This window comes from Pipistrellus kuhlii, unplaced genomic scaffold (genome assembly GCF_014108245.1).
Source record: "Pipistrellus kuhlii isolate mPipKuh1 unplaced genomic scaffold, mPipKuh1.p scaffold_m20_p_98, whole genome shotgun sequence".
Classification (NCBI taxonomy): Eukaryota; Metazoa; Chordata; class Mammalia; order Chiroptera; family Vespertilionidae; genus Pipistrellus; species Pipistrellus kuhlii.
This window is the reverse complement of record NW_023425604.1, coordinates 515,786-543,191: the sequence shown is the minus strand read 5'-3', so window position 1 is coordinate 543,191 and position 27,406 is coordinate 515,786. Positions and strand designations below refer to the sequence as shown.

Below are 27,406 nucleotides of genomic sequence, written 5' to 3'. Positions count from 1 at the left end.
GATTGCTCCTAACTGCTCTCCCCTGCTGGTCAAGTCACCTCTAACTTCCCTCCCCTGCTAGCCTGGTCCCCCCAACTGCCCTACCCTTCAAGCATGATTCTCCCTAACTGCCTTCCCCTGCAGGCCTGGTCCCTCCCAACTGCCCTCCCTGCAGGAGTGATTGCCCCCAACTGCCATCCTCTGCCTACTCAGTCACCCCTATCTGTCCTCTCCTGCAGGCCTTGATCCCTCCCAAGTTCCCTCTCTTGCAGGCCTGGGTCCTCCTCAACTGCCCTCCCCTACACACCTCATCACCCCTAATTGCCCTACTCTGCTGGCCTGGTTACCCACAACTGCACTTCCCTGCCAGCCATCTTGTGGTGACTATCTTGTGTGTTGGCATGATGGTTAATTTGCATATTACCTCTTTATTGTATAGGATAATATATAGGATTGGTTGATTCATCCTTCCAATTGTTTGGCTCTCTATATGAGTAGGAATATTTAATGTGATTAATTACAACTTTGGACATCCAAATTTGTCTTGATCTATACAAGAGATTAGCCTTATTAAAGGATGAAATTAGTGGTTTCTGTATAAGTATGCAAATGAGTATAAGCAATGAATATATTTCTTGATAGGTTACTACTATCGGGTCTAGTAATAATTAATGTCGTTTGTTAACATTCATTTAAAATCTTGCTTGGCGTTGACTTGTATTGACATAACCTTCAAAGACGTGGTATCTACAGAACGTGTGAAGTGCAATTAACAAGTTTTGCTTGAAAAAGTTTGTGTTTGGTTTGGTTTTTGTTGCAAAACTAAGGCTAAGAAGATGGCGGATGAAGAGCATATTCGGCACTGCATGCTTTACAGGCGTCCTCAAACTTTTTAAAGTGGGGGCCAGATCACGGTCCCTCAGAGAGCTAGAGGGCTGGACTATATGAACTACTAATTCCTACTGTAACACCTCGGCTGTGCTCACTGCCCAAAAAACCTGGCGGGCCGGATCAGACTCCTCTGCAGGCCGCATGTGGCCTGTGGGCCGTAGTTTGAAGACGCCTGCTTTACGAGTTCCAATTAGGAAGAAAAGCAAGTGAGGCTGCAAAAAATATCTGTAGTGCTCTTGGTCAAGATGCAGTTAGCACCAGAAAATGCCAGCGTTGGTTTGAGAAATTTCGCGAGGGAAATTTTTCGTTAGATGACAAGAGTGGTAGAGGCCGTGTGCCCAATTTTGATCAAGAAGCTCTTCAAGCTCTTTTGGTGCAAAATCCTCAAATTACCCAACAAGAGCTTGCGACAACTTTAAATTGTTCACAAAAAACAATTTCCAATCAATTGCGTGCACTTGGCAAAGTCCAAAAGTTTGGAAAATGGGTTCCTCATGAGTTGACAGACAACAACCGTAATCAAAGAGTCACAATTTGCAGTTCGCTCCTCTCTCATCAAAACCGTTTGCCGTTTTTAGAGCAAATTGTTACCGGAGATGAAAAATGGGTGCTGTATGTTAATTTGGAAAGGCGGCCTCAATGGTTGGACAAAAATGAGGCTCCACAGCCCACGCCAAAACCTGACTTGCATGCGAAAAAAGTGATGTTGTGTGTTTGGTGGAATTTTAAAGGAATTCTTCATTATGAACTTTTACCATCTAACCAAATCATTACAAGTGCAGTGTATAGTGCCCAATTGGAAAGGTTAGCCCAAGCTTTAAGAGAAAAAGAACCCGCGCTGATTAATCGGAAGGGCGTAATTCTTCACCACGATAACGCACGACCGCATACTGCAAGAATCACTGCTGAAAAACTGCTCCAGTTGGAATGGGAAGTTCTCCCTCAACCTGCATATTCTCCTGATATTTCCCCTTCCGATTACCATTTGTTTTGTTCTTTGCAAAACTTTCTTCTTGGAAAAAAAATTAATAATGAAGAATGCCTCAAAAATGCATTGACTGAATTTTTTGCATCAAAATCACAAGAATTTTACAACAGAGGGATTAAAATGCTTCCTGAGCATTGGGCACAAGTAGTAGAAAACAATGGCAACTATATTATTGATTACATTTTGTTGTATTGTTTAAATAAATTCGATTAAAAAAAAAAGTATTAGAAAACGACATTAATTATTACTAGACCTAATACTTTCAAAGTACAAATGTAACTAAGGTGGTCATAGCACTTGTTTTTATTTATCATGCAGATAACCACAATGTGGTAATCTTCTAATACATTTAAGGAAAGTTGAAGGACCACTGTTGAACCTAATAATAATTCCAAGGCATCATAATGTTCTTGTGAATATGGACATCAGGAATGCAAGGAGGGAAAAGTAGTGCCTATCCAAAATTCTGGATCACTGACAGAACATCAATGAAAATAACTATGAGAAAGGACTCAAGAGGACAGAGGCTTTCAAAACACAAAAATGACATTCTTAGCCTTACTCTTAATATGAATTATCAATCATATTACCTCCTCCTCAGGTGACAGGTTTTTTTTTGCTACTGCTTACAGGGAAACCACTTCCAAATTCTTTGGAATGAATGTCTGGTCCATATTTAACTGTCACATCCTTCTCAACACTGCTCAACAACCTCCAGAATTCCTTTTCCACAAGTTATGTAGGTACCATCTATAATAGGTGTAGAAAACAATCACACCCACTATACTTCTTCCCATGACAGCCCATGCTCTCCATGACAGATGTCAACCTCTCTGTCAACATCCCATAATCTCATACATGTACAGGCATGATGAAGTAGTTGGCCTTGAAGGAATCTGTCATTTCACCAAAGCTCTGCAAAGTGTACTCCTGAGTAGCCTGCTCAAAGCAAAAGGCTTCAGGGGACTTTTTACACTCCTGAAATAGAAACTATTTCAGCAACAGGGAAATAACAAGCAAAGTATTAAAAAGTATAGCTTATATCTCATGCTGTATCTCCATTTCTATTTTTTATTTTTGTTTCCAGGTAGGGTAAGCTTCTAAACCACAAAAACAGATCCCACCCCACCCTTCCTGCTGCCCCATTATTTGTGTAATGTGGTTTACAGTTCTTCTTTTCTTAATTAAGGATCTAGTAATTAATTCTTCACCATCAAACACCTAGTCTGTCAAACCATTCTTGCTTATCATGTTACTGATAGCTAATTTTTAAAAAAATTATTATTGAAATTATTACATATGTTTTTTCCCTCATTAATTTCTTCCATTAACTTCTTCCAGCTCATTCCTATCTCACTTCAGGCCCTTACTACCCCATTGTCTGTGTCCAGAGGTTATGCATATATGCATACAAGTTCATTAGTTAATCTTGATTGATAGCTAATTAATACCTAACAGAAGTATAATATTAATTTAAATAGGCAGCTGGATTTAAAAATTAACAAACTAAATTTAAAACATCTATGTTGAATAGGCCTTACTACCATGATACACTTTGGACACCTCCAAATCCCTCTGGGAATTTCAGGAAAAGATGCCAATAGGCAGAAGATGTGATAATTGTCATCACAGCCATCACCAAAAAAGCTTATTATCTTCATCCCCTTGGAAACATATCTGGCAAACATGTGAGTCAATCTACCAGAAAAAGAAAAAGAAAATAGATATGCAGCGTTTTATTCTAGACTTCACCGATGAGTTCTCTGATGGCAAATATGACAAAACATAAAGAATTTCTAAATAATGTAACATGATAAAAATGAAGCATGATTAATATGTTTTGGGAATAACAATGTAGACTTTTTTAGACATGTGTCAATAGTATAAACATAAATCATAAAGGTATAAATCAGCATTAATAATTCAGAGAATTCATATGGTTAATAATTGGTATAGACTGAAAGCATTTACTTATGCACTACATTTGCTTATATTTATATATCTAGGTCACATCTATGCCTACATAGTGTAACTAAAGTTAATACTGTATTAGTAGCATTCATAGTAGCACCAAACTGAAAACTACCAAAAATAAATCCATGAAGAGAAAAACAAATTAAGTTGTAGTTAATAAATCTTTAATAAAACACGGTGAGAATTCATACAATATGAATCAATCTCTCAAATATAACTTTTTTAAAAGAGGCAATTGAGGGTATTATCGAATACTACTAGTTGAGAAGTAGAAAAACAAGCAAAACTAATGTTATTTTTTGTGTATTAATATGTATCCTATCTATAATAATAAAAGCGTAATATGCTAATTAGACTGGACAATCAAATGACCTTCAATCAACCTTCCAGATGAGGCCAGAACTCAAGAGAGAAGGCAGCTGCTGCAGGTGCCAGGGCCAAGCCCCTTGCATGAATTTTGTGCATCATGTCTCTAATATTGCAATAAAAATAACAAACAGTACAACTAAGCAATCAATAAGTTTTAGGAGTTGGAGAAAAATTACAGACTCCAAATTTAAATTACAAGTTCTGTGACAGTACAAAGCATAAGAAGTATAGGGTCAACTGAGGACATTTGATAGTAACAAAGACCATGTCTCAGTGATCAGGTGAAGATGATTAAAAGCAACATAAAATTGTGGAAATCAAAATAGTAAGCTATTCGAAGATAAAATTTCTGGGAACATCATCATTTATAGAACAGAAAGGAGCAAACAAACATTATTAAAACAAAGTCAAATCAGCCAGAAAGGAATGAAGATAATCAAGAAAGGGGATTTATCATTTTATAAAAATGTAGGAACTCTAAAGTATTTAAGAGATTGCAAAAATATTTTAGGTAAGGAATTACGGAAAAAGAGGGAAAATTATATATGTAAAGACACAGTAAAGCAACTAAACAAGAGAAGCACCGCTATATAACATAGAGTAGCTTGATGAAAAGTTCTAAAAAACAGGTGATATAAAATTTGCTCCTTTCTATAATACATTGAATATATTTGTTCCCTTTCCTGGCAATCAGTCTCTCCATAATAAAGTCTCAGAAGTAAATAGAAGGAAAGATAAAGAAAGGTATATGAAATAATTTTTAGGTTCTATATAGTTCTAATGGTTCAAAAACACTACTAGAAAAATCACAGGTGAGTCCTTACAAACTGAGTACTGCTGTGATTCTTTCATAGCCTCATTGTTATGTTGATGCAAGGCTCTAAGTTCATCTTGGACAATGTTGATATCATTTTCTCATCTCCTCTTGGTTCCTCCTTTATCATAACAATGTGGGAGTATAGGATCTCTTCTTTATCTAAAAAGATCAGAAAAAAAGTTAAAAAATAAAGCAATCTAGTTTCCATCAGGATTAACAAACCATCTCTCTCATAATACTTTAGTACTTTATTCCTCATGCATTATCTCCCAGCCTGTTAAGCTTCACACCTTTCTTCCTTAAATTCTTATCCTTATCCATGAGGCCCAAGGCCACCATCTTGGGACCTGCCCCATATATCAATTCTGGATTCTTCTCAATATCCTCAGTGGGCACAGACTATTGAAAGAAAAAATTATTAAGTGAGTTTAATAGATAAAAGCATAATAAAAGCAAAAGAGGTCAAATTAAAATCAACCAATTGTTGCCCTAGTTAATGCAGCTTAATTGTGGTTGAGCCTTATCCCCTTACTGAAAGGTCACAGGTTTGATTTCTAGCCAATGCACTTACCCAGGTTTCAGGTTCTGGTGGAGGCATATATGAGAAGCAACCGCTGATATTTCTTTCTCAGATCAATGTTTTTCTCTCTCTCTCTTTTCCTCCCTCTAAAGCAATAAACACATCCTCAGGAGTGAATTAAAAAAAATCAAATATCTCCATCCACATTTAAAGGTTTAGAGTGTACTATAATAGTAATTTCACCTGGGGGTAAAGTATGGCTAAGCAGAAACAAATGAACAGAGAAATATGGAAGGTTAATTCCTATTCTCCACTGTTTTTATGTTATAAAGAAATGATAGAATGAAGCAAGATTACTTAGGCTTAAATATCATGAAGTATATAATTTATGCTAGAGAACTTAATCTATACTAATAAGAAAGTAATATGCTTATCAGACTGGGATACCTTCTGGATACCTTTTGGATATCCTTCCAGAGAAAACTGGGGGCTTGGCTGGCCTGAAAACTGCCCCAAATGGCCCTCACCCAGGCCAGCCACTTGCCTCAGGAGGGACCCTCACCCGATGGGAGCATGGCCAGCCTGTAAATGGCCATCAGCCCCTTGGTCAGGCCCACCAGGTGGGGACTCTCACCCCAGTGGGGTGTGACCAGATTGTAAATGGCCTTCAGGCCCTGGCCCAGGCCAGCCCCCCTGCAAGGGGACTCCCTTCAGGGCAAATCAGCAGGTCCCCACCTGTGCACCAGGCCTCTATCTATACTAATAGGGTAATATGCTAATTATAATAGATCAGGAGACCTTCTAGATGTCCCTCAGGACAAAGTCATGGTAGCGAGGCTGAGACAGAGTTGGTTAGGGATGATCAGGTCAGGAGGGGAGGGCAGTTGGGGCTGATTAGGTTGGCGAAGGGCCAGTTGGGGTCAAAAAGGATGGCAGTGGTGGGCAGTTTGAGGCAAGCAGGATGGCAGGGGAAGGGGAGGAGTGTGTGTGGGGAGACAAAAAGAGGCAGTTGGGGGTGAGAAGTCCAGCAGGCAAAGTGGTTAGGGGTGACCAGGCTGGCAGGCAGGTGAGTAGTTAGGAGCCAGGAATCCTGGATTGCAAGAGGGATGTCTGACTGCTATTGTAGTTTAGGCTTGATTCCATAGAACCTAAATTAGCAGTTGGACATCCCCTGAAGGGTCCCAGATTGGAGACAGTGCAGGCTGGGCTGAAGGACACTTCCCCTCCTATCCACCCCATGCACAAATTTTATGCACCAGGCCACTAGTATATTATAAACAAGTCCATTTCTTCAATTGCATTAAATATACAAATAAAAGATAGGAGGATTCCTATTCTGTTTGAAACTCAGATCACGAGAGTAACTCATTTCTCCTTAAATGTAATTAGACAGACTTAATAAATTAAAAACTTATTATATATTAAAAATTTAATATATGTTACAATATTTTCATAATATATCTCTTACTAGAACACCATGAGGCACATTTTTTATTCTTCATGCAGCTTTTGTTCTACTTTAAATTAAAGCACTATTACATTTCTACTTTTCATTTAAAGCACAAGGTTTACTCTTATAGGTTTACTACACACATATAAACACATATAACATATTTTGTGCTTTTGTTTTATTCCCAAAATAATTTATTCCGATGATAACGCATGTTGTTTAACAATATCCATGAGAAAGCGGGTCAACCTGGGACATCTATTTATATTAATAAAAGGATAATATGCTAATTAGACTGGGAGACATTCCAGACAAAAACATGGTGGCAGGGCCTATGCAGAGGCAATTAGGGACAATCAGGCTAGCGTGGGGGAGGCAGTTGTGGGTGAGCATGCCTGCAGGTGGGGCAATCAGAATGGCAAGGAAGGGCAGTTGGGGGCAATTAGGCTGGCAGGGGTGCTGTTGGGGGTGAGAAGTTCAGCAGTTGTTGGTGACCAGGGGTGGCAGTTGAAGCGAAATGATGAGGGGAGGACAGTTGAATGTGAGCAGGCTGGTAGAGGGGGCAGTTGGGTGTGAGAAGGTTGGCAGGCATAGGGGTTAGAAGTGATCTGGAAAGCAGGCAGATTCTTAAGAGCCAATAGTCCCGAATAGTGAGAAGGATGTTCAACTGTTACAAGGATTGGGCCTAAACCACCGGAAAGAAATCCTCTGAGGAGTCCCAGATTGGAAAAGTGCAGGCTGAGTTAAGCACACCCTCGCGAGCATGGATTTCATGCATCAAGCTACTAGTAATGACATAATAATCTCCCAATGATCAAGAAGAGATGATTCAAAGAATCAGACATTTGGAGTTCAAGACAGAAGTCTGTTTAAGAATAAAATTTCTGAAATAATTTATATTATCTATTTATCATCTATTTACCTATCTACCTATCATCTATCTATCATCTATCTATTTATCTATCATCAATCTTCTATCTATCTATACATACATATACACACACTAGAGGCCTGGTGCATGACCTTCATACATTGGGGAGGGAAGGTAGGAGTTTCCTTAGCCTGTCTGCACCCTTTAGCAGTCTGGGAGCTCTTGGGGGATGTCTGACTGGAAGAGTGGGCCTAAGCCACAGTTGGATATCATTTGCGCTCCTCCCTCTGCTGCTGTGCTTACCAGCCATTAGTGAAACTTGTGGCTGAGCAGCGCTTCCTCTCTGGGAATGTACTGACTGCTGGAAAACAAATCAGTTTCACTAAAAAAGAGATATTGACAGGAAGCCAGGAAGGCTGTTCAACAACCTTAATTGCTCTAACCTTTAGTTGAGATGTTGTTAGCTGAAGCAGAATCTACCTTGTTTGTCCTGTGAAAGTTTCTGTTAATTCCTGCCTAAGGGCTACATGTAAATTTCTGTTTATGTTGCCTAAGATGTTTTCCCGAAAGCCTCCATAAAAGGGATCGCAGGGCCAGAGCAGCGGGTAGTTTTCCCACTAGAGTTGGACTACCACCTGGCTCCCCATATCGCAAAATTGAATTTCTTCTAGTTTCAAGTCTCTTCATTTGTGTGAGGCCCTTTTCCAGAACCCGAACCCTGAACTGGAACTCTTGCCATGTAGGCTGTGAAAAAGAGTCCTATATCTGGCACCTTCAATGTGGGGCTTCTGGAGGAGAAGGTAGTTTTCGTCTAAGAGTGAAGGAAGGAAAAAATTTCTCCGAGAAAAGATGTGGAAGATTCACTGGGAAAGGGTGTGGAAGATTCACCAGAAAAAAGGTGAGGGAAATTCACCGCACTCAAAGCCCACGGCCAGCTGCAGAGTTGCAAACTGTAAGTAGGGTGGGAACGTCTTTTTCAGCCAGGCTAATGGGGAAGAATTAGGTTATAAATATAAATTAAATTTTATTATAGAATTTTGGTTTGTATGCTTAAAGAATGTGGTTTCTTGTTAAAATCTTAGTTTGTATTTGGAATTTAAAATCTGTAATAAGAAATGAGACTCCACAGCTGATACTCCCTCTGGTGTGGAGAAATTCAGAACTGGCAATGTTACCCCGATCCGGAGAGCCTGACTGGCTGCGGTAGGTGTGTGCGCTCTCTGGAGGGACATAAAACCCCTCATGGAATTGGTGCCCGAAGACGCCTGGTGGACGCACTATGAAGGCCACGGGCAGGAGGATCAGAAGATGTTCTGACCTCCCGGGAGGGCCCTAGAGAGACCCTCATGTAGGGAGAGGAATGGAAGCTCCTCCCAGGACGTGCCTCACCTGCGGAAAGTGAGCCTTTCCCAGGTCTGAGTTTGGTATCTGTGGGCGACATGGCGCCCCAGGATGGAGCCAGCGAACTGTGGCCGGTGTGGCGGTGCGGGGCCCCCTGGCGGCGTTGGGTCGGAGGGGGGGCTCCCGCGGGGCTCAGTCTGCGCATTGGAGCAAAGGTGGGCAGTGGTGGCCTCGCTCGGGGAGCAGGCACTTGAGTTAATTTGCTGGCTGCCTGGAGAAGGGGAGGTGGAGCCGGGAAGCTGCTGAGGCAACCCACGCTTTCTCCTCAAGGCTGCCTGAGTAGGGTGGCTGGGGTGGCGGCAGCAGCCTCCCTCTGGGAGCCTGGGCCCTGGGGGCCTGGGCCAGCGTGGAGGCCTCGGGTCCATGACATTGGGTATGGGAGAAGAGCTCAAGGGCGAATTTCTGTGCTCAGTAAAGAGGAAAGGCCAGGTCAAACGAGTGAGCATAGTTTTGGGCTGTGCTTAAAACGCTTTTCTGTGTACAGAATGAGCTTTAAAAATGGTGGAGATAACCGGGAGATAAATTAAAACTGGTTTCCCAAGTCATTGTAAGCAGCTTTTGAAATTCCCTGCCATAAGGCGGAAACTAGATGGTAATGGTAACAAGTTTATGAGAATGGCCATGAATGGCCTTGAGTCTTCAGCTAAAGAATGTGTTCATTTGCATTTGAATACTACTCCAGAGATCTGCAGGGAGTAGCTGGTGATTCCTTGGAAAAGCAGCCCAGATGGCCTTGCTTACAATGGTTAGTCTTCCTTGTCATTGGTATCAGCTAAGCAGAGTCATATAGCTACTTAAGTATGAATTATGATTGACCTATGAACAAAATTCATTCTTTTTTTCTGACATTGTCTTGAATCTTAGTAAACTGCCTTTGGTGCGGAGAGGTCTAGGGGAGGCCGGAGAGGGCAAGACTATTAGCTCTCGTGCAAAGAGATTATTCAGTGTTTTGTTTGAAGTTCAGGAAAAAAAAATTTGAGATCTGAAAAAATGTGTGACCAGATCTGTTGCTGAAACTTTACCCTAAGTAAGCAGGATGTATTAGAAATGTAATGTTATTAATCTAAAAAATGCCAAATATATTTGACTTGCCAGCTTTAAAAGTTCAAAGGATAAATTGAATTAGGAAAAATTAATTGCAGAAACTAGATGCCTAGAATATGGCAGGCTAAACTGTATTATATGTGTTAAGAATAAGTAGTAATGATCAAAGATCTCAAGGATTGATTTATTCTTATTTATCAGATGAAAAGTATGTAATGCTTACACTTAAAAAATTATTTTAAGTCAGTGATGCAGTATTTTTTTAAGTCAGTTTTTCTGAAGTAATGTTTAATGTAACATGAAACTTTTATATTTGATTTGTTTTGTTTTGCTTTTCTCATATGCCATTGTTGTTGAATTTGGGCTTGTACCTACCTGTATCTTGTATTTTGTTTAAAATTTGGGAATCATTTTTTGTTTCAGTCATGTGTATCTACTTTATAGATTTAAGTTGACTTCATCACAATGGTTTATAATTTATTTAGAATTGTGTGAAGACAATTATTTGTATGATTTAATGCCCCCGTGACTGCTTGGACAATTTTCACCGATGTTCTGCGGGGGGGAGTAGAGGGGCTTAGAAATGCAGATAAATCTGAATCTGTAGGAAAAATGTGGCATTTTAAAATTTAAGTGGCTGGAGGCCTGGGAACAGGTACTGGACCTGTTTCCTCCTCCCTTGCCTTTTATTTAAACTTTGAGGCATGGTTATGTATTTTTGGAAGATAAGATTTTTATAAAAGTTATAAAGAGTATGTCCTGATAGGTTAGCTAGGAGAGGCAAGCCTGTTGGTTTCCTGATGGGCATTGGGGCCGTCTACTTAGTTTTGAGACAGCCAATAGGACTCATACATCAGCCCAGGAAGCTACCGGACAAACTGCCTGTTTTCCTTGGACATCAAGAAGGACTGTGGTTCACAGAAGAAACACGTACTGGGGGAATGCAGCTGCTGAACTGGACAGTGGGCCTTTGAGGAGCTAAAGAAGGCTCTCATCTCAGCAGCTGCCCTAGCCTTGCCAGACATCGCGAAGCCCTTCCACCTCTATGTGAGTGAGGTAAGGGGCATTGCAAAAGGGGTTCTCACTCAGACTCTAGGTCCCTGGAAGAGATTTGTTGCCTATCTGTCTAAGAGACTGGACCCTGTGGCAGCAGGGTGGCCAGCATGCTTCCAGGCAGTGGCCACCACAGCATTGCTGGTGAAGGAGGCAAATAAGCAGACTCTGGGCCAGGAGCTAACCTGGATGGGCCAAGCTTTTCTCCTGGACCAGCCCTGTGTCCAGTTTCATAAGACTCTGGCCATCAACCCTGCCAGCCTGCTTCCAGATGATGATGGGGAACCCATTCATGACTGCATGGAGGTAACAGACGACAAGGTACTGTTCACGGATGGGAGCAGTTATGTTCAGGATGGAACCTGATATGCAGGGGCAGTGGTAGTTACCCTGGACCTCACCATTTGGGCACAGTTTCAGAACTTTGGCCTTAATCCAGGCCCTTTGATAGGGACACTGTGCCATCCACAGAGGAAAGAGGGTTACTAACTGCAGCCAGAAGGAATTGGCTGAACAGAAGGAAGCCCCTGAAGAACCAGATGATTGGTGGACCCTCCAGATGACAATACTGTTGGTCCCAGAGGCTCTAGGTTAGAGTTGTTGACACCAGGTTAAGTGTCACCAAGACTTCTGAACTTCTGTGAGGCAGAGTTGTTAGAAGTACTGTCTGTGCACAGGTAAGTGGGACCCCTGGGAATTCGGGTCCAGGGAACTTCCCCAGGAGAGCATTGGTAGGCGGATTTCAGAGATTAAACCACCAGCATTAAGGTCTAGTTTTTGTAGACACTTCAGATTAGGTATACCTAACTAAGACAGAAACTGCCTCTATAGTAGTCAAGAGATTACTCCAGGAGATTATACCTAGAGTCGGCTGCCAGTATCAGATAACAGCCCCACTTTGGTAGCTAAGGTATCTCAAAGTATAGCTCTAGCCTTAGGACAGGTAAGTGAGACTCTGGAAAAGGGGGTTAACTAAATATGTCCTAGAATCAGTGAAAATTGGACCAACCCCCTGTCCTTTGCCCTCTTGAGGGCCAGGTGTAACACTTACTGGGACAAGTTTCCCCATTTTTGGGAGGGGATCATGTATGGTAACCATTTCCTTGCTCAAGTCCTTACAGGCTCTGCAGTTTGCTTGTTCCAGATGCACTGCCAGTGCCCACTGCAGACCGTGTAGCCCTGGAACTCAATGTGGGTAAAGAAAGTCACTGTCCAAGGACTCAAAGGGACGCTGCACTGTTATCCTGAGCACACTCACTGCTGTTGAAGTAGATGGCACCAAGACCTGACTACATGACTCCCAGCTCCGGCCTGGCCTGGATCCTGGCAACTACAGGCCAGGAGGAGAACTGATTCCTGCAGGAAGGGAACTGGACTTCAGTGAGGACAATACTGATGGGAACTGTGGTACTAAGGGTCTTGGTAACTGTATTTGTTGTTTATGCTGAAAGGAAGTAGGTTGAGTCAATTATTTGACTAGGCACATTAGACAAGGGGGGAATGAGAGGGCAGGGCAGGGCGAGGATGAGCTCCCGACTCTGCCCTGCAGGGCGAAGTTATCCCTAGCCCTCACCCAACCAATCAGGGTTAGCCGAGGCAGTGACATCACCACCAAACAGAGTAAAACCCCTGGACTGGGTGAAATTCGCTCTCTCTTCCGCCATGCTGCTGGCATGAGTGGGAAGAGCCCATGCTAGCATGGAAAAGGCTCTTTTGTTTATTGCATCGGACTCGGCTCCCTGGTGGTTTTTGGGGATCACGAAGTCTGGGCGTAACAGCAGGAGACGGCAAAGCTATCGGCTCTCCTGCAATGAGATTACTTAAAGTTTTCTTTAAAAATTATAAAAGAATTCTCAGGGAAATGCTGATCTTGGCCAAATGGGTGCTAGTTATTACTTCAGAAAGCAAAAAAGAAAGAAAAAATTTAAGACCTGTTTTTATCTTTTAAGCATGAAAAACTGGCCAGAATTGTTGCTGAAACTTCCCCCAGAGCAAGGAGGATTTGGGAGATCCAATCAGGAAGCCCACTCTCCAGTGTGCTGAGGAATGTGGTATTTTGCGTTTGAATGGCTATAAACTTTCTCCAACTCCTGTGTCAAAATTTTTATTGGAATTTAGCTTAATTATATAAATAAAAAATAAAGTTTAAATTTGCCTCATAAAAAATCTAGAGGACAGAATGGAAGCTCTTAATTGACTATGTCTTGTATTTTTCTTAGAAATGTAAAGTGTTATTAATCTAGGACATGCAAAATATATTTGACTTGCCAGCTTTAAAAGTTCAAAGTGCAAATTAAATGGGGAGAAGTTATATAGTTAAAATGGGTTTTCTTTAATGATTAGGAATTCAAAATAAGTTGCTTATTATTGGTCTAATTAAAAAAGGATTAATCTGTGATCTCAACCAAAAATTTTTCTATGCAAATCTAGTCTAAATCTAATTGATATCTTAAGATAATAATAAAAGGTATTGTAATATTTAAATCAGATATGGATATAGATATTTGTTTGATGGTTTTTTCCATGTTAAAATTTCAAGGCCTTAACAAGATGATCCTTGGAAAGCTCCAAGGGCCTGGAGTAATACAAGAAATTTATTCTCTCTTCTTAAAGGAAATCTTTTAAAATATATTTTTATTGATTTTTTATAGAGAGCAAGAGAGAGGGATAGAGAGTTAGAAATATCAATGAGAGAGAATCATTGATCAGCTGCCTCTTGCATACCGCTTACTGGAGATGTGCCCACAGCCACCAATGCCCTTGAGTTGAACTTGGGACCCCTCAGTCCTCAGGCCAGTGCTCTATCCACTGAGCCAAACCGGTTTTGGCAAGGAAATCTTTTAAAAATAGATCTAATATACTTGATATTGCATGGAAAGCCTTATCAAATAAAAATTAATAGATATATTTTAAATGTTATGAAGGTTTTGGTCTCTTAAAAAGGGCAAAATGAAGTAACTAAATATTTTTTCCAGTTTGAAATTGAATTATCATGTATTAGAGCAAAGAATATCCTTCATGATGTTATTCTACAATGTCATTATAATTTTTGATATTTTATAAACAGAATACTGGATATTTGGCAGCAATTTAAAAGAATATGAAAGGATTTAATCCCTTCCATTGTGTGGAAGGCCCCCTGGGAAGGCATTTGGTCTATTAGCATACTCCTTTTATATGTAGGATTATACACTGAGTGACCAGATTATTATGATCTCTGAATGCATAATAATCTGGTCACTCAGTGTGCTTCTCTTGAGTACCCCATTTATTTGATATAAAAAATACTATAAATTGTGCACCTGGTCAGTTTTCCCCTTTGCACTGGCTGTTAGAAAGCTCAGGGCAAATAGGTGGTTGGTCTCCAGCAAAAGTCTAGAATACTTTTGGTACCCATTTGAGATACAAATACACTGAGTGCATTCAGATATCATAATAATTTGGTCATTTAGTGTATATATAATAGAGGTCTGTTGTGAAATATGGTAGCAATCATACTTGGGTAAAAACTGCTGCTTGAATTTTAATCTGGCTATCTGACTTCGACCTTCGATTACTTGCTTGAACAATAGAGTAGTTACAAGAGATTGACTCCCACTGACTCAGTAGCTTCAGGGGTAGAAACTGTAGATAACCTTTAGTTCTGCTTTTGTATTATGCGCAAGATAGGGCCACATTCCAATGTCCAGCAGGGTGTGACTGGGAACCTACCCTGCAGGCTGTCCCCAGTCTTTAGAATTTAGTCTTTAGGATTTAGGAACAGATAAGGATGGCCAGTTCTTTGTCCTGAGGGGCCAATCAGGGTTAACCGAGGCAGTGACATCACCACCAAACAGAGTAAAACCCCTGGATTGGGCGAAATTTACTCTCTTCCGCCATGCTACCATGTGACTGGGACAGAGCCCATGCTACCATGGAGAAGGCTCTTTTGTTTATTGCATCGGACTTGGCTCCCTGGTGGTTCTTGGGGATCACGAATTTGTCTGGGATCCCCAGCCTCTCCAGAGATTCTGACTGACCACGGTAGGTGCGTGTTTCTCTGTGTTTTTGTGTGAGCGCTCTGGAGGGACTGCCCCTCCATCAGGGCTCTTACCTGGGTGTTTGCCGGCTGCTGCATCAGCCATGGTTTGAGCCCAGATTCAAATCTGTAATAAATTCTTGCTGGCTTAATCAAATTGGCTTCGGTGGTCCATCTTTTGGGGACTCGCTCTGTAACATGTTGCGTGAAAATTTATGCACTGGAGAGCAGTCCCTCAGCCTGGCCTGCCCCCTCTTACAGTCCTCAGGGGTGGTGATCAGGGGAAAGTAATGCCCTATCACATCTCTGCTGCTGCCATTGATGGCAGTACAAGTTTCAGACAGTCCTGATTACCTGAGCCTTGGGAAGCCCTGGGTGGCTGGGCAGCCCCCTTCCAATACTTGCCAGTAGATACTTTCTCTTTATGGAATTTAATTAGAGATTGTTTAGATCCTTGTCATGAGGGGCATAGGTGGTCTGAGGGAATCAATAAGGTTAGGAGCTCCTCTTTACCAAGTTTGACAAAAGAGGTAGTAGAACCTACTGCCCCTCCACCTCTACTGGAGAATAATTATGAAGATCAGGGAGAGAAACTTTTGCTGACTCAGGCTTATAGGGAGGATCCCTTTGATGGGCTATCTCCTCAAGATCAGGAGGATCTGGAAGAAGCAGCTGCTTATTACCATGATGATGACCCAGGACCTTGGATGCTAATGATGACTAATCAGCAGGATAGGGATGAGTCAGACTGGAAGGCAGTCCTTAATGATGACCTAAGGGAGGTTAATAAAATGTTAAAAGAAATGTTGAGGAAGCTTCCTCCTGAAGAGCCTAAAAAGCTTAAACCCTTCGAAATTCCTAAGGTAGACTTGGAGTCTGGTGACAAGCCCTCCATCTTAGCAGGATTAGACCCTCCACCTTCAAAAAGGAATCCTATAATAGCAGTAGCACAAGAGACTGGGGGCCCTAAGCCTCTAAAGGTGCCAGAACTTTATACTAGATACTCCCTGGGAACCAGGTGTTTCACCTTTACAGATGTCTTTGCAGCTTGCACCTGTTGGCAATGAGGCTCTAGATGGCTTTAATCTTTATCCAGTGTTAAAAGATCAGAATCAAAGATACAATCAGCCCATTCCTTTTAAACAGCTTAAAGATTTAAAATTGGCATGTGCCCAATATGTACCTACAGCTCCGTTTACCGAAGCGATGCTTAAAGCACTGGCCATTCAGGCATTACCCCTAATGATTGGAAGCAATTGTCTAGAGCTTGTTTAAATGGGGAAGACTACTTACCGTATTTTTCGGACCATAAGACACACCAGTTTTTAGAGAAGGGAAATGAAGGAAAAAAGATTCTGAAACAAATAGTGTCCTAAAATATTTTATGTGCATTAAAACCCAACATCACAGTCATAAAAACATGTAATCAACCCTGTAAAGTAAACAGTAGCATTTAGAACCATTTTAGAGCCAGGCAAGCACACAGAGACCACACAGAGCCAGGTAAGTAAAAAAACTTTTTTTAAAAAGTATATGTGTAGGCTATATTTGGACCATAAGATGCAGGGACTTTTCCCCCCCACTTCTGGGGGGAAAAAAGTGCGTCTTATGGTCTGAAAAATACGGTACTTTGGAAAACAGAATTTGTAGAGCAATGCCAAGCCTTCGCAGATGTCAATAGGGTGCAGCAGAACCCTGTAGATTTTGATATGTTGGCAGGCGAAGAGCAGTACAGGGCAACAGATCAGCAACTGTTATACCTCCCTGGAGCATATGCTCATCAATCCTTCAGCTCAGCAAGCTTGGTGGAAATTGCCTAGTTCCAATAAGAAAACTGAAGATTTATAAAAAAATAAGACAAGGGCCTGATGAGCCATATCAGAATTTTGTTTCTAGACTCCTAGAGGCTACTGGAAAGCTTGTTAATGATACTGATGCTAGTATGATGCTTGTTAAACAATTGGCCTATGAGAATGCTAATTCTGAATGTCAGGCAGCTTTGAGACCCTTCAGGAAAAAAGGAAGTCTATCTGATTATCTTAGATTGTATGCAGATATAGGCCTTTCTATGTCCCAGGCATAACCTTGGCTGCAGCCCTACAACAATGGGGGGGGGGGGGAGGAGGGAAGAGAAGGGGCTGGATGGCCTAGAGTCACTGGCCCTCCTAGCAGTTGTTACATCGAGCCGCCCAGTGTCCTAACAATCAGGGAAATAATAACACCCAGGCCAGGGCGCCAGGGACATGCCCTCACTGTAAAAAAGGGAAGCTTTGGGCAAAGGATTGCAAACCAATCACAGATTTGCAAGAGAACCATGTGCCTTCACTTCAGGGAAACTGGAAATGGGGCCAGCCCCAAACCCCACAACAATGTTATGGGGCAATTCAGGGACAGTTTCTTTAGGAGAAGTCCCAGCAGAACGGGGGAAATCTGTTTGTGACTCGTTCAGAGCAATCTCAGGAAGCACAGGATTGGACCTCAGTGCCTCCACCTACACAGTACTAACTCCTGAGATGGGAATACAGGTTTTACTTATGGGGGTGTATAGACCCTTATCTCCAGGGACAGTAAGAATATTACTAGTGAGAGGGCAGAGTGGGGTGAGAGGGCAGGGCAGGGTAAGAGGGCAGGGCGGGCAGGGCCAGCTCCCAGTAACTGGACCCTAGCGTTAACCCAGCCAATCAGGTCAGCCAACGTAGTGGCACCACCCTCCCTATAAAACCCATTGATATGTTAAGTTCTTGCTCTTTCTCGCCATGCCTGGCTGGAGTAAGTGGGACTGAGCTCGGACTAGTCTGAAATAAATACAGGCTTTCTGCAATTGCATCGGATTTGGCTCCTTGGTAGTCTTTGGGGTTTATAACACTTGGGCATTACACTAGGAAGAAGTAGTACAACAATGAAAGGCTTATTGGTTGCCCCAGGAGTAATAGATCAGGATTATACAGGAGAGATTAAAATTATGACTCATTCCCCAAATTCTATAACAGTTGTAAATTCAGGGCCGAGAATTGCCCAGCTTGTATTATTGCCCCTGGTAAAGGCTGGCCAAAGCAAATCAAGTAATCCGAGAGGAAGCCAAGATTTTGGCTCCTCAGATGCTTACTGGGTCCTGACTATCAAGCAGGAAAGACCTGAGCTAATGTTAAAGATTAATAGAAAATTTTTCAAAGGAATTTTAGACACGGGAGCTGATGTGTCTGTGATATCAGAACAACATTGGCCTTCCCAATGGCTGAAACAAAGTGCTATAAGCTCTCTACAGGGTATAGGGCAAGCCCATAGTCCTGAACAGGGTAGTGAGTTATTAGCTTGGGAGGATGATGAAGGTCACAGTGGGAGTTTCCAGCCATATGTATTGACGGTTTGCCAGTAAATCTCTGGGGAAGGGATGTTATGCAGGAAATGGGAGTATATCTTTATAGCCTTAGTGCTACATTGATGGCAGTACAAGTTTCAGACAGTCCTGATTACCTGAGCCTTGGGATGTTTACGCAAAGATGTTTGATCAAGGGCTACTGCCCTGACAAGGACTGGGGCTATAAGGACAAGGGATGGTGGAGCCATTGCAACCTAGACCTCGACCTTTGAGAGCGGGACTAAGATATTTCTAAGAGGGGCCTTTAATTATCCTGCAACTTATGCCAACCCTATCACATGGAAATCTGACTCGCCGGTATGGGTTGATCGATGGCCCCTAAACCAAGAAAAGATACAGACTGCAGAACAATTGGTACAGGAACATTGGATAGTAGCCACATTGCCAGCTTGAATTCACCTTGGAATTCTTCCATATTTGTGATTAAGAAAAAATCTGGTAAATGGAGATTGCTACAAGATTTAAGGAAGGTTAATAAAACTGGAACTCATGGGAGTTCTACATCCAGGTTTACCATCTCCTATGGCTATAACAGAGAATACTTACAAAATTATAATTGACCTGAAAGACTGCTTTTATACTAGACCTTTAGCTCCACAAGATTTCAAGAGATTTGCATTTAGCATTCCGTCCACTAATTTTAAGGAATCTATGAAAAGATACCATTGGCTTGTACTACACCAGGGAATGGCTAATAGCCTGACATTATGTCAGAAATATGTTGCTTGTGCCCTCTCAATGACCAGAAAGAAGTATCCCACGGTTTACGTGATACATTACAGTGGTGCCTCGCATAAAGAACGCCTCGCACAGCAAACACTGCACACAACGAACTTCATTTCATGATTCATACAACGAACTTCGTTTCACACAACGAAGTTGCCCGAGCTTCCACGACCGCTTTGCCCGAGCTTCCACGATCGCTGCCGATGTATTGCATCCTTCCGCGCAGGCACTGCAGGCAGTCGTTAGTCACTGCGCTTAACTTAAGCACGTATCGCGGCAATCGTTCTTCATTACGAATTAAATCACTCACGTATCACGGCAGTCGTCCTTTTAAGTTAAACTCAATATTTTTTTTATATCATGATGTATCTAAATAAAAATAATAACAAAAAATTTATCTTTTTTTTATGTCATCTTAGCATATTTTATGCTACAGAACGAATTATTTTTTTAACATGTATTGTTATGAGAAAACGCGTTTCACATAACAAACTTTTCGCATAACAAACTTGCTCCTGGAACGAATTAAGTTCGTTGTGTGAGGCACCACTGTACATGGATGATATTTTGCTGGCTCATGCTAATGAAGGCCATTTACTTACAGCCTTAGCATGTATGAATGAGAGGTTAAGGCAACAAGGATTAGTCATAGCCCCCGAAAAGATTCAGTATAGTCCACCTTATTCATTTAGGATATCAGTTACATAGGCATCACTTTACTTCCTAGAAAGTTCAAATCAGGAAAGACAACTTGAAAACTTTAAATTATTTTGGATTATCCAAATTATCAATTGGATTAAGCCTTATTTGAAGATTACCACAGGAGAGCTCAAACCACTATTCGATATTCTAAAAGGGATACTGATCCAACCTCACCCAGAAAGCTGACTTCTGAAGGGTGAGTGGCCCTCGCTATAGTTGAGGGAGCAATAACTAATATACAAATATCATTCTGTAATTATACTGAGGAATGGGGAGACTTTATATTAGCAACTAAGCATATTCCTACTGCTGTTTTATACCAGAAAGGACCTTTAATGTGGTTACATTTAGCTGCCACCCTTTCCAAAGTTCTTACCCTTTATCATGAGCTTGTAGCAAGCTTGGTACACATGCTAAGAACAGAATCCTGTTGGTTATTGGGAAGACAACCCCATTTTCTATGTATACTTTTTTTCTAAGCAACAACAGGATTGGTTATTTCAGCATAGCGATACTTGGGCCATCATTTTTGCTAATTACACTGGAAGGATTGACAATCACTACCCTCATGATAAATTGCTACAGTTTGCTAGCTTACATCAATTTATCTTTCCTTCAAAAGCAGCAAATGAGCTGTTATCAAATGCAATCTTAATATTTACTGATGGATCCTCCAATGGAATGGCAGCATATATTATGTTAGGTGAAATTAGCTCTTGGGAAACTGGATGCCACTCAGCACAAGAGGTTAGTTACAAGCTGTCCTTGCTGCCATCCAAAAAGTAGCTGACCGAAGATTCAATTTATATTCTGATAGTCAGTATATAGTTAGAGCATTACAGGTTATAGAGACTGTTCTGTTCATAGGAACCTCCAACAGCAATGTCCAGAGGCTATTTAGAGCTATTCAGAAGGAACTTCAGCGAAGATCTGATAAGTGTTATTTCGGCCATATCCGAGCTCACACTGGCCTACCTGGACCTTTGGCTCAAGGCAATGAAGTAGTTGATCAGGCCACAAGAGTTTTGTTCATCCAAGAACAATTAGCAGAAAAATCTCATGCCATCCATCATCAGAATAGTAACACCCTCAGACTCCAATTTAAAATTACTAGAGAAGCAGCTAAACAAATAAAGTATGTACATATTACTATTGATACATTTTCAGATTTCTTATGGCTACTTTACAATCCGGAGAGGCGAGCAAGCACTGTATTGCTCATTGCTTAAAATGTTTTGCCACTATGGGACTACTAAAAAGTCTTAAAACTGACGTGGACCTGGGTATACAGGATAGAGATTTCAAATATTTTGCACACAGTTGGGTATTTCACATAAAACTGAAATTCCATGTAATCCTCAAGGACAAGGTATTGTTGAACAAGCTCATAGTACTCTCAAAAATCAATTACAAAAAATAAAAAGGGGGGGGGGGAGCTATATCCCCTAACACCACAGAATTACCTTAATCATGCTTTATTTATTCTAGATTTTTTAAATTTGGACTCTAATGGAAAATCTGAGGACCAAAGGTGCAATCCCAGTGTACATATGCACAGGTGCACTGGAAAGACCTCCTTATTGGGCAATGGTCAGGGCCGGATCTGGTGCTAATTTGGGGATGAGGACATGTTTGTGTTTTCCCACAGAATGCCGAAGGCCCATGCTAGCTCCCAGAGAGGCTGGTACACCAAACAGGACCAGAGCCTAGAGGGAAAAATGAAGAGGCTATGGCTGACTGAGTCTGAGCACTCAGAGCCAAAGGTGACCACCAAACAGGCCAAGCTACCTACATGGGGACAGATAAAGGATCTTACCTGGAAAGCTCAACAGATGGTTACCAGCACTGGAACACTGGCCACACCTACTACCCTAATTTTGGTTATGTTAGCACTTCTATCAGTGCAGGCATCGCCTGGTACTGCTGCCCTACATTCAGCCTACATTCCCAGTCCTCCATTATGTGAACGACACCGTGACATTGGGCCTTCTTTCCAACCACCACATTAAGCCAGTGACTCAAAGAAACTTTACCTATGAAGGCATGAGTGCCAGTCCTCCAATCTGTCTTGAAAATTCCCAAGGAGATAGTGATGATGATGTTGACAAAGGCAGCGGTAGCTTCAGATGTATTAAGTTAGTAAGTACCAATTTTACCTTGATTGAAATAAAACATTTGTAATGTTATATCCCCAATATAATGGCTCTAAAATGGATATCTCAAAACCCAAAGATTTCATACTCTGTAAAAAGGAAAATAGTAGACCATCTAAGAGATGGCCTTGGAGAAGGTGTTATGGAAATGTTTCTCAGATTTTTATAACAGGATCCAACCTGTCTGTGAATGATTGGGCTCTGTTTACTCTGGAAGAACGACGAGAGAAAGGAAAATCACGGGGACTTAAAGAAGTACTATGGACTCTTGATAATAAACTGTCCTAGACAGAGCTTTGGAGGCTGGAGGTTAGCATGTGGAATTTATGGAGTTGTAATAATAGCAATAGCAGGCAACTTTTGGATTTACCTAATGTAACAGCTTGTGTTCCTGAACCTTATGCTTTAATGGTGGGAAATATTAATATCTCTTTACATAACTCACTGTATAATGTAACTTGTGTTAATTGTTCCCTTTTAACTGCATTACACAAATGTCTGATGGTACTAAGATTTTGATGCTGTACCAACCAGCTTTCATTATGTTACCCATAAACTTCTCAGGGTCTTGGTATGATGATAAAGAGGTACAATTGTGGAAAGAAGTTAATATGGCCTTAGCTAGAACAAGAGGTTCATAGAACTGTTAATAGCTGGAATTGCTGCTCTCATTACATTAGTGGCCTCAGCCACTGCTGTGGCTTTGGCTCTTACTCAAACTATCCAAACAGCTCACTATGTTAATGATTTATCAAAGAATGTATCACAGGCATTGGGAATCCAAGAAGACATTGATAGAAAATTTGAAGGGAAATTAAATGCTCTCTATGATGTAGTTCAGGTTTTGGGGGAAAGAGTACAAGGACTGCAATTGAGGAGTCAACTCCGGTGCCATGTGGATATACATTACTTCCAAACAATATGAGAGTCAACAAGCATGGGATCGTATACAAAAACATCTCTTTGGTATTTGGCATGCGGAAAATGTCTCCTTAGACTTACTCCAGCTACATTGAGAAATACTAGGTATTAAGGATAGACCTCCTCTGGACACTACCTTAGCTGAAAGTGCCAAAGACTTTGTTAATCAACTGTTAGGGCAAGTACCTTCCTTAATTAACTTTCAGCACCTAGCTGTTATGGTATTAGGATCATTTCTTTTACGCATTATATTCTACTAAATTACAACTCGAGGCTCATCAAGACTTCCCCTATTTAATTAAAAAGAAAAAGAGGAACTGTTGGGAGCTGCCCTGAAAACAGGGGACTTTTTCCTCGGAGCTGCCCTGAAAGCAGGGGTCTCTTGGTGGACACAGCTCTGGTAGGAAAAAAGTCATAGCTCTCATGAGAACGTGCTGTTCATCTTGTTTTGCAGTTTGCTGATGTAAAAATACTACTGAACTTTGTAAAGAATAACATATATTGTTTAACCTGCTGCTTGCATGTAGATTAGGAAACAATTCTCTGCTTACGTGCAGAAACAAAGATGTGATGATGGGTAAATTCTTAGCCCAATACTTGTACCTCTCTGCTTTTGCTGTATAAAAATGAGCTAAGAAATAAATCCGGAACAGCAGTCAACCCAGACTCCATCCTCCTGTTCCCAGCTTGTTCTTGTCTGTCTTTTCTTATCCTCACCCCTCATTCAGGTGTGGTATTATACAATTATACATCACCGGTGGGTTCTGGCACAAAACCAGCGCTCTGACATCCCCCAAGGGGTCTCAGATTGTAAGAAGGCAGAGGCCAACCCAAAGAACTCCACTGGTGCACAATCAGAGTGGTTGGCCAGCCAGAGTGGGACTATAGGAGAGCTCTAAGGCATGTCTGGCCCATCTTGCTCATTTTGGATCAGTTGGAACTCAGCAGTCAGAGGATGTGAGAGTGGGTGGTTGAGCAGCCTTAGGATAATCATTAGCACATTATGCTTTGATTGGTGAAACAACCAACTAGACACTTAGCATTTTATTATATAGGTAATTTTTCATTATGCATTGTTAATTTTACCATGTACATTATATCCTATACAAGAGGTCCAATGCATTAAATTCATGCATGGGGGAGGGGATGTCTCTCATCCCAGCCTGTATCCTCTCCAATCTGGTACCCCTCAGGGCATATCTGCAGACAGCCCTCTATAATTCAGGACTGCTGGCTCACAATAGCTCACCTGCCTTCTGCCTGCCTGATTGCTCCTAACCGCATCTACCTGTCAGTCTGATCACCCCCTAACCACTCCTCTGCCAGTCTGATTGTCCCTAACTATCCTCTCCTGAAGTCCTGGTTGCTCCAACTGCCCTCCGCTGCTTTCCTGGTGTCCTCCAACTGTCCTCCTCTGTCAGCCCAGTAACACCTAACTGCCCTCCCTTTGTAGGCTTGGTCCCTCTCACAGCCCTCTCCTGCAGGCCTGATCCCCATAACTGCTCTCTCCTGCTGCCCATCTCATGTCCACATGGGGGCAGACATCTTTGGCCACATGGGGTGGCCATTTTCTGTGTTGAAGTGATGGTCAATTTGCATATTACATCTTTATTATAATGAAAAGGCTAATATGCAAATAAACTGAACAACTGGTCTCTATGACGTGCTACTAGGGGGTACATGTGGAACATGGCAGGTATCAGCAGAAGGTGGCAGAGTGCAGAACTTGTTGAGCGTTGGCCACAGTAGGATGGTGGAGCTTTGAGCTGGGGTGCAAGATCAAGGCAGGATGCTAGTGGTAACTAAAATTTCTTTGTTCCCATGTGTTGCGGCCCAGCCTGGTGCTCACACTTGCTGCTGGCACTGACCCCGCTTGTACAGGCTGCCAGTCTAAGAGCTGCCATCCATACCTGTTGTCAGCATCTATCTGTTCCAAGCGATGACTGTGGGCCCCAATCTCCCCTCAGAGCTTCTACACCTCTCCCTATTCCTAAGGGATGATTGGGGCTGGCAGCCACTGCTTGCCCCCACCATTCCCAATTGCTCCACACTCTCAGTGGGTACAAACAGGGCTGGCACTATCAGTGTGTGGGAGCAGCTGCAGTAGCAGCTGCAAAAGAGGGGCTGCTGACAATCAGAGGACAGGGTACCACAGTGGGTAGGGGCATGCAGGATGGGCAGATGGGCTGAGACCCATCCCTGTGCCCACTAGCCCACAGTTCCTTTCAAGGTGCACAAATTTGTGCACTGGGCCCTGTATTATATATAGGTTTCTAGCAAAACAAACACCATTTACTTATTTATTCATTTATTTGTATCCTTGCTTGAGAATATTTTTTCTTTTTCTTTTTTTTTTTAAAGAGGGAGTGGAGGGAGGGAAGAGGGAAGAAGAGAGGGGCAAAAAGAGAGGGAAAAACATCAATGTAAGCGAAACACATTGACTGTTTCTCTCCTGCTCTTAGCCCTAGGGTCCCAACCAGCAATCAAGATGCTCTTACTCGGGAATCGAACCTAGGTCAGGTGGGGTGATATTCTAATCACTGAGTAGCCAACCGCTAGGGCACAAATACCTTTTTAAAAAGCTTTTTTTTTTTCTTTTTTTTTTTTTAATTAAAAAAAAAGTAAATAATTCCAGATGAATTTTGGGAGAGTTTATTCTAGATCTGTGAAATATGCATTGGCATTTTAATGATTGCATTGGGTCTATAGGTTGCTTTGGGTAGTAAGGACATTTTATAATGATGTTGATACTACTAATACATGAACATGGTATAGTTTTCCTTTTGTTTTTGTCTTCCTCTATCTTTTTTTTCAACATCCTGTAGTTTTCCAAGTAATGGTCTTTTATCTCCTTAGTTAAGTTTATTCATAGTTATCTTAATTTTTTTTGGTGGGGTGGTAAATGGGATTGATTTTTTAGTCTCTCTGTAAATTGTGGTACATTTACACATAAGTGGAATACTATGTTAGCTGTAAAAAAGGAAGAACTCTTATATTTGCAACAGCATGGATGGACTTGCAGAACATTTTGCTAAGTGAAATAAGCCAGTCAGAGAAAGATAAACATCATATGATATCACTCATTTGTGGAATATAATGGACAATATAAACTAATGAACAAGAACAGATCCAGAGACAGAGAAGCTTTGCTCTGACTGTCAAATGTCAGAGGGAAGGCAGGAGATGATGGGGAGCATGTCAGAGGTCAACCAAAGGACTTGTATGCACACATATAAGCATTACCAATGAACACAGTCACTAGGGTGGACTAAGGTCATTTGCTAGAGGATGGGAGTGACTAAAGAGAGGTCAAGGGAAGAAAAGAAATATTGTAATAGCAATGTATAAGCAGTAGGATGTACTTGAAATATTAGGGGGACCACTCTGTAAAGTATATAATTGACTCACTACTATATTTTACACATGAAACTATATTAAATCTTTTAATGCTAATCATTGAACCACACCAGCCTGGGTATGATGGGTTGTTTGTTTTTTTTTTGTTTGTTTTTTGTTTTGTTTTTTGTTTTTTTTTTGCTTCCTCATCTTCCATATCACTAGTATGTATTAGGTAGTGCTGTTATATTATATCTCCCAGACTTGATAGAGTGGTCTAATTAAATGGGTGTTTTGTAGGTTGGGATAGCCTTCCTGATCAACCAAGGAGCCTCTCCATGTAAGCTTTGTACACTTCCTGTTATAGTTGATTTGTAATTGCTGTTAATAGGTCAATAGGTGGGATTTACATGCAGGCCAAACAACTTCAAGAACTGGCTACAGTTACTGACGATCTCTGGCCACCATGGACGATCAGCTAGGCATTGACCCCCTACAGAACAGGACTTAGTTCAGTAGATCTATGGTGCCTGGCTTCACCCTTTGAGTGTGTCACTTTCTGGAGGTTTTTGGATGATACAACGTGGTTTGAAGCTATCTACTGGGAGTGCTTTCTCTGGGACCTCTAGTGAGGTGCAGAACAAGGTTGGCGCTGCCTGTGTTCTGTTTGGGCATAATCTAAAAGTGATGTAGATGCTTGCTACTTGTGCTGGCTTGGAGGTGCCCAGGAGTGGCCAAGCTGTGAACCAAGGTTGGCTTCCACTTATACCAAACAAGGAGCCAACTTAGCAAGAGGTCCAGAACTTGCTGAGGC

General features: G+C 41.6%; 1 pseudogene; it reads right to left on the bottom strand.

Annotated features, from left to right (window-relative positions):
• Positions 1-27,406, bottom strand: part of LOC118714122 — a 142,907-nt pseudogene that overhangs the window by 52,744 nt on the left and 62,757 nt on the right.